Source organism: Callospermophilus lateralis, chromosome 6 (genome assembly GCF_048772815.1).
Source record: "Callospermophilus lateralis isolate mCalLat2 chromosome 6, mCalLat2.hap1, whole genome shotgun sequence".
NCBI classification, from domain to species: Eukaryota; Metazoa; Chordata; class Mammalia; order Rodentia; family Sciuridae; genus Callospermophilus; species Callospermophilus lateralis.
The window spans coordinates 68,278,297-68,287,226 of record NC_135310.1 but is presented as its reverse complement, the minus strand read 5'-3'; the positions used below and the strand labels follow the sequence as shown (position 1 = coordinate 68,287,226).

At 33.6% G+C, this 8,930-nt stretch overlaps 1 non-coding gene across 1 annotated transcript; it reads left to right on the top strand.

Moving 5' to 3' along the window:
* The first annotated feature begins 6,476 nt into the window (after positions 1–6,476).
* On the top strand, positions 6,477–6,583 carry LOC143402712 (U6 spliceosomal RNA). The gene has a single exon (XR_013091775.1). It is a non-coding gene; the product is annotated as a U6 spliceosomal RNA (small nuclear RNA).
* Positions 6,584–8,930: the final 2,347 nt, after the last annotated feature.

Sequence of the window (8,930 nt, the reverse complement as noted above, 5' to 3'; positions counted from 1 at the left end):
CAGTTCATTATACAGATTTGATGCTTAAACAAAATATCAGGCTGGACATATGTATTTGAAAGTTGTCAGTATACACCTATCAACTAATGTATGCAAGTGCAATTATGTCAACAGTCCTCTGCCAGAGGTAAGTTTTTCCTTCAATGGATGCTGGCAAATTTTAGAGATACTTTGATGCCATGACTGAGGGTAGATTCTAATACATTTAGCGGGTAGAGGGCAGAGATGGTGTTTAACATCCTACAGTGAAACTAACAGCCTCTCACAACATCAAAAACAACAACAAAACAACAAATTATCAGTAGCGCCATTGTAAAGAAACACTGTTTTACAAAGATGAATCACTGGATGTCCACCTAGAGAGGGAGAGAGGTGCAGATGAGGAAATTCTTTAGCTAGAGGTATCCGCTGACAACACTTTCAGCAGCTGGAGTCTTTTATTCCTAAGAATGCAGCAGTGTGCCACACCATTTGCTATGGTTGTGGAAGGATTTACAGAAGCATAGCAGATGTGGTCCTGACAAAGGAGGAACCAGCTTCCAAACACTGCTGGGATCATCCTTCTATTAATCATGACTTTTCTTTGTAGTTCAAAGGCTTTGACATTTTGTGACTTTGCTGATCTGAAGAGACTATTCTCAGGAAGCTAGCCATCTCCTAGAGATAGAAAATGACTACCTCAAGAGCATGAAAATCATCAAGAATTCTCACACCCAACCACCACTTTCATTAGGCATGTACTCAGGATCTCTTTCCCTCTACCATAATCTCCTCAAAATTAGGTACTAGATATCTGATGACAGTCCCTGAAACCCTGAGCTTGCTTGTTGAAGTTATTAAAACTAGCTAAACTTAAACTGGCTTATTTTATGATGGAAAAACCACAGTAAAAATTCTTGCCTATATTTCCCCCAACCTGTTCACACGTCTCGACTAACTCTGATGCTTCTCAATGTGGTCCCATGTGAATGGCATGGCATGGGCATCATTCTTGGGAACTATGAGTTCGTTAATTGCTGTTTTTGTTGTTGTCATTATTGTGCTGGAGATCTAACCTATGTCCTTGCACAGGCTAGGCAAACATTCTACCACAGAGCCACATCCTCAGCTCAACAAACTGCTTTTACGATGGCAACTGACTTCTATCTGTGGGTCTCAAAATACTGGAATAATAATTAAATCTACATTTTTTAAGCAAGTAGATAATTTGAATGATCAGTTTATTTTTGTTTACCCTTTGTTTATATTTGTTTTTTCTGTTCTTTCTTGTTCTTTGTATTTAAAAAACAACTGCCATACATATAGCCTTGACTGTATTTTAAGTGCTATATTTTTTACTATATAGATGCATATTATTATTTTTTAAAAATCTATTTATTCTTCATAAGAAAAACTATAGTCATACATGACATTTGTTCATAAACCTAGGTGAATTATCTTAGTGTTATTCACTATCCACCTGTTGCTAAAACTTCCCACCTTCCCCATTTTAAGCCATAAGCTTTATGAATATAATGCTCCTATCAAATATTTAATAAAGTACTCTCATTTGTATTGCTTTGTAAACAATCAGTAATCCCCCTTCATCCATGCTAATGAGCCATGCATTATTTATTTCCAAATAATTAATTTTCAGCTTGTGTTATTAATGGCTATTTTGTATTGTAAACTAGCAACAGGAATGAACAATTTCAGCATTTTTATAATATACTCAACTCTTATGTGGCATGTAAATGGCCATTTTTGTCAGATATCCATTGTCATTTCAAATATGGTATATATGCAACTTATTTGGAATACACTAAATCCTTTTATTAAACAACTTATAAATTAGATCATTATATAGCCTTTTGTTTTTACTTTGCTCCTACATGGTTCTTCAAAATTTTGAAGATATCTCTTCAGAGATTTTTTTTTTTAATTTTCTATTTTTTTAAAATTTTGTAGCATAGTCTTCATTTTTAATATTTTGTAGCTGTGTTATCCACAATATAAAGATTTTTGCTCTCTCTCTCTCTGTCTCTATCTCTTAAAAATTACTTTAAAAAAAGATTTTTGCTCTAATATTTTCATTGTAGGCATCATTTTTCTATAAGAGCAGGCATTTTTCTTATTTTATGATGATTTATTTGCAAAAAAAATAAAAAGCAAACAGTTATAGCTGACTTTAATATGTGCTATTTCTTTTTTTTTCTTTTTTGCCTTTACATGATATGTCTTTGTCAATCTCTATTTTCTTTTTTTCTTCTTCTTCTCCTTCTCCACCTTCTTCTTCTCCTTCTTCGTCTACATTTCTAGGCCATATTTTCCTAGGCATGTCTCTTGAAAATTCCATTCATTTGGATTTTAATAGGAGAGTTTAACCCTTCCAAGTTCAAAACTTTTAAGCCTGTTAAGCCTGAGTAGCCTCTTAACTTGCCATTAAATTTCAAATGATGTTTTTATGCTTCTCTATATTCTCTCTTTTTATGTAGCTCTCCATGGGGTTTAGTTTCAACACCTTCTTTGCTAGTACTTGGGAAATCATTATTTTGATATTCAAATTTTATAGATATACATGGTAATAAAATGAATTTTAATGATCAAATTTACAATTTCTTTGATATCATCCAATATAATTTTGTATATTAGCATCACTTTGCATCCTTCATCTCTTCTTTATTTCTTGGTTGGGTGATAAGAATTTGTTATCATCTGAAATTTATAATACGTATAAAATAAGATTACTTATTACATGTTTTATATTCTATTTCAATAATTAATTTTGGATTTTCTTTTTGTAATCTTTTTCAAAATTTAATTCCACCTGGTTTTAATGCTGTACACAGGCATTCTTTAGTCAATTTAAATTAATATCTTGGCTTGATTTATTCATGTCTTGAGTAGCTTTTCTCTATGGAGAGTCTTTCCTTTTGTATTTCTTACTTTAATTTCTAGCTTCCTCTCAGTATCTTTCCCTTGACAATCTATTGACATTTCACATCATATTTTTATCTTTCCCACTAGAGTTTGTATTTGCTTAAATTAGGCTAAGGACACAAAACGATGCTTTAAAAATATGCTTTGAATTTCTGATAACTCTTTTCTAAAAGTGTATCTTTGTAGTTTAAATGTGTTTATATTTCTTTTATGTAACATTTGTTAATACACCAACATAACTTCCTATTCTGATAAGAAAAAAAATATTGTCAAAATAAGATATTTATTTCTTCAGAAGCATACGATGAATTCATGGGCCATCTAACTCTAACACAACTTCCCTTAGATGGATTTTGAGCCAGAGGATTTATGAGGGTGCAAAGCCTGTAGCCAAATTTCTTTAGGCACAGAAGATATTCCTCAATTTTTGCCATCTTATTGTCTTGAGAATGCTAACTTACATCTTGATGATTGGCAATAGACTTTTCATCTTCCCCTGATGAACACAATGTAAGACAAGTGACAGCACTTAGAATACAGTGCCTCTTGACTCTCATGATCACAATCCTTCCCAACTGCTGTGTCCACACAACAGAGCTCTTTCATGTCTGCCACTGGCAGGAATGAAATTAAGATAATTGTATTACATAAATCAAGAGAAAGCTCTACAAGTAGAAGAAATTGAATGATGGAATGGTCCTGGATGTTTGAAAAAGTAGCTTCTTCTTTCACAGAGAGGAAAAAAATTAGTTTTATGGTTAGTATAGACATTGGCTTTGAGGACAAAGGCTATCTATGGCAAAACAATGAAGATTAATGACCTTTAGGTTTACATCTTTGTTACCCTCAGGAGACAAAGTACATGAAAACAACACCCACTAATTAGAGCTCTTCTTTTGGCTCAAGGACTTGTAATTATTACGGATAGTTCTTGTTGTCTTCATTTGGGGTTATGAATACCCATGTTTTAATATTTGTATAGGTGTCATAGCTTGAAGTTGGTAAAGACTTAGTCAAGCCATACTAATAATGATGATTTTGATACTTGCTCTCTTCCATTGACATATGTGGCACATTTCCTTCAGCACATTTTATGTTTCTATAGTGTCATATTAATTTCATACTGTACATGGCACTATCACTGCCTCCTGGTTTAAAGCACCATGAACTTTTTACATGTAGGTATAAATCTAACCTGTGTTTCCTCTTCTCCCACAGACGATTTTTTCTAGCTTCCCATTTACAGCCCTGCAAGTTCTAGGACAAGCCTGACCTAATCATCCCTAGGCAAATCTTCTAACACTAAGCTTTGTCACCTATGCCAGTGATCTTGCAGTGCATTAGAAAAGAAAAAAAAAAAAAATCCCTTGGTTTTATTCTCCTAAGAGAGTTCTGAAAATTAAGCTCCTACCTTTTCCCTAGGGGATTTAAAACCCTTTCTTAGTTACCTACCCAGTCCTTCATATCCCTTGGGTTTACTCATCTCTTGTGACAAAGGAAAAAAATCCTAATCCTGCCTTGAAATTCAAGCCTGGTCCCAGCTCTAAGGAGGACATTCAAAGGCTAACTATCTGCCCCTCTACCTCCTTGCTAGAGCTGCTAAATATGTCCCTCTCAGCAGGCTGCCTTTGTCACTATAGCTTCTAACACTGACATCTGTCTTGACTCCCTTCCTATGCTGAAATTAATTGAGTCATAACTGAAGGCAGGAAGGGTTATGGTTTGTGATATCTAGCTACTCCTACAGCCAAGTTATCAATAACTTTGGTGGTTTCACATTAAAAAATTTAAACTGAATTATTATCATGAATTTCACTAGAAAACCCCATATCAATCATCATTTTCTTTTACCTAGAATAAAATAGCATTCATTATTCACCCTATGTTTACTCCTACTTCAGCCCCTCCCTTTTCCATGGGACAGCTAAGAGGATCCAGTCACTGTCATTGCCTTTATTTTATACTTATTTTATACTTAATATGTATACATATGTCTTTTGTGTGGTGCTGGAGATCAAACCCATGCCTCATAGGTGCTAAGCATGTGCTGTACCTGACATACACAAAACTCCAAAGAGATAAAGGAGCTTGTTATGGTTTGAATATGGGGTGCTCCCCAAAAACTTACATGTGAGACAATGCAAAAAGGTCCTAGAAAAAAATAATTGGGGTTATAAGAGTCTTAGCCCAATCAGTGAATTAATCACCTGATGGAATTAATTGAGTGGTAACTGAAGGCAGGTGGGGAGTGGCTAGAGCAGGTGGGGCTTTGGGGTTGTGGCTTTGGGATATATATTTGTATCTGGCAAGTGGAAATCTCTCTGTTTTCTGATCATCATGTGAGCCACTTACCTCTGCTGCACTTCCACACTCTGCTGCCATGATGTTTATTCTTACCTGAAGCCCTGGGGAAACGGAGCTGGCTGTACATGGACTGAGACCTCTGAAACTGTGAGCCCTTAAATAAACCTTTCCTCCTCTGCAGTTCTTGTCAGGTCTTTTAGTCACAGCAGTAAAAAAAAAGCTGATTAAAACTGTGCTCCACAATGGAAATTATAGAAAGAAATTGAAGAAGACCTTAGAAAATGGAAAGACATCTATGTTCTTGAATAGGTGGAATTAATACTGTCAAAATGGCCATACTACCAAAAGCAATATACAGATTCAATGCAATCCCATCAAAATTACAATGACATTCATCACACAATTAGAAAAAAAAAAAAAGACTCATTTAATTCATTTGGAAAAGCAAGATACCCTGAATAGCTAAAACAATACTAAGCAAGAATATGAAGCAGGAGGCATCACAATACCTGATCTGAAATTATGCTACAGAGCTGTAGTAACAAAAACAGTGTGGTGTTTGCATCAAAATAGGCACGAAGACCAGTGGAACAGAATATAAGTCATGAAGAAAGTTACACGTACCTACAGTCATCTGGATATTTGACGAAGACAACAAGAATATATTTTGAAGAAAAGACTATTTTTTTGGCTAAAAAAGAAAGAAAAAATACAGTTGACTTAAATATATCAATGATATTGGGGAAACTGGATACCTGTAGAGAGAAAAATAAAACTAGACCCTATCTCTCACACTGCACAAAATTCAAAACGAATCAAAGACATAGGAATTAGACTAGAAACTTTACAACTGCTAGAAGGAAACATACAATCAACTTCCATCATATAGGTACTGGCATCATTCCTTAGCAAGAACTTCAAAGTATAAGAAATTAAATCAGGAATCAATAAATGGGATACCATCAAATTAAAAAGCTTCTGCACAGCAAAGGAAATGATTAAAAGCATGAAGAGAGAGCCTATGAAATGGGAAAGTAATCTTTCCCAGCTACTACCCAAATAGGATATTAATATCTAAAATAAATAAAGCACCCCCAAAATTTTAACACCAAAAAAAGTAATCAAATCAATAAATGGGCAAAACAACTAAACAGAAACTTCTCAAAAGAGGAAACACAAATGGCCAATAAATATATGAAAAAATGGTCAACATCTGTAGCAACCAGAGAAATTCAAATGAAAACTACACTAAGGTGCTCACTTTGGCAGCACATATACTAAAGTTGCAACCATACAGGGAATATTAGCATGGCCCCTGCGCAAGGATGACATGCAAATTCGTGAAGCATTCCATATTTTTTTACAGAGCCACACCCACATAATTACAGTTATGTCATATTAGGAAAAGGCACCAAAAACACATTGGAGAAAAAGATAGCCTCTTCAACAAATGCTGCTGGGAAATCTGGAAATCCACATGTAACAAAATGAAGTTAAACCTTTATCTCTCACCATGCACAAAACTCAACTCAAAGTGGATCAAGGACCTATGAATCAAATCAGAGACCTTGAGCCTAATGCAAGAAAAAGTAGGCCAAAATCTCTATCATGTCAGATTAGGCCCCGACTTCCTTAATAAGACAGCTATAGTGCAAAAATTAAAACATTTTTTAAAATCTATGTATTGCCTTTTGCCTAGTGTTTTTCATAAATTTTCTGGAATTGTCTCATTTGCCAAGAATGATGAAATAAAAATAAATACCTTGGTCAGGGAGGGCTACACCAAGATTTCATCTCCTTCCAGTCTGAATGGCAATGATCAAGAAAATGAACAATAAATGCTGGTGAGGTAGTGAGAAGAAAGGTACACTTGTACATTGTTGGTGGGACAGCAGACTAGTACAACCAGTCTGGAAAGCAGTGAGGAGATTCCTCAAAAAATTAGGGATTGAACCACCTTATAACCCAGTATCCCACGCCTTGGTATTTTCCCAAAATATCTAATTCAGTTTTTAAAAAGTAAGTTTTAACAGCTCAAACACACAGATAAAATTTGACTTTCATATTGTCCTGGATTGCCTTGAAGAGACCCCTTTTCGATAAAAATGATGATAGAAATGTGATATTTCATCTCAGACTCTTTTGACTAAAATATCTCTAATCATCAGACTTCAGAGAATCACACTGCAGGTGGTCTTGCATTTATTTTAGATGCCTGCTATTTTCCTCCATTTTAAATCTCTTTCAAGTAAAACAACTTAAAGGAATATCAGGAAGCAATTTATTGGAGATTATGTATTTATTTTAATCAACAGAGAATCAGCTCAACAACTGTAACACATCATCTGGATTCAGCTACATTCTCTGTGTTTTCCTTTCAGATGAAATACCAAAACTTTCTACAGTTTACAAAGTATGGTATGATTTTCTCTCTCTTCAATTAAGTTTGAATCCAAATAAATTATTTTGTTTCTCATTAAGTTCTGTTCTTCACTTTAGTTTCAGATATATTACCTTATGTTTTTATATCAAATCAGGTACTAATATAATATTTCATATTTCTCAAAATCTTCATAAACTACCTCCTTTATGATTTGCAAAACCAAATGAAACCCTATTTCTCTAATCATGTACATGAGAGCTGAATCAGTATACATTTATTTGTTCCTTTCTTGAGAAAATTAGTATAGTATGCTTTTACTTCCACTTCCCAGCTTTTAGGTACATTACTTGCAAGCTTGAAATAACTTAAAACTTTTTATATTGCTTATTTCAAAATTTTTACAATGTTTAGTTTACCTTACACTTTACCAAACTTAAATTATTTTTTTCAATTATTTATTTAAATATTGTAATTGTAAAATCTCACAATTTTTATTTATTGATATTCAAATTTGCTGATTTTAACAGAAATAAAAGCTCATTGTCAAAGAAGTATTTAAAAATATAACAACAAAATGAAAATTTGCTGTAATTCCAAAGAAAACTATCTTTACACTTTTCTTTTTCAAACATTTGTATGTGTATGTATAAAATTCTTCTAGGGCTACTTACAGCATTTCATTCTTCTTTGCTGTTAGGCAACCTGATTCTTTCTTAACCATGAATCATGGATATTTCTCCATAAGCTATTCATCTTTACATTCCATTTTTTTTTGTAAATGTATACAATTTATTGAGGCCTTCACACTGAAATATAAAATTACATAAATGTGTCCTTCAATCATAAATAATATTTATGGACACTTATATTAGTTAATTATTTTTGTAATTATGACCATTTTGTATATGGGTTTAATTAGTTCCCACATATATATTCCTGAACAGAAACTGTGTGGGGCAAAAATATTTGTTCTAAATTTTGATATATGGTGTTTGCAATTACTTGAACTAAAAGTGTATGAGAGTGTTCCTTGATCTATACTCTTGATGTTATATCTTCAGGGTTTTTAAAATGAAATTTTAACTTGTACAGTCAGGTACATTTGTTCAAAAATTATTTAAATTTCAAGAATGTGACATCAGAGGATTAATAAAACATGGGGCCTTTATCTACTTGGGGCCCTGTGTGTCTCCATAGGTTGCTCATTCATGAAACTGATCCTGAATTTAGCATTTTTGTTGCATATTGGCCCTTTGGATTTTATGTCTGGCTATTCTTTATGAGTGTCTTTCATCCATTTAAAAAATACTCTAGTTTATCCCTT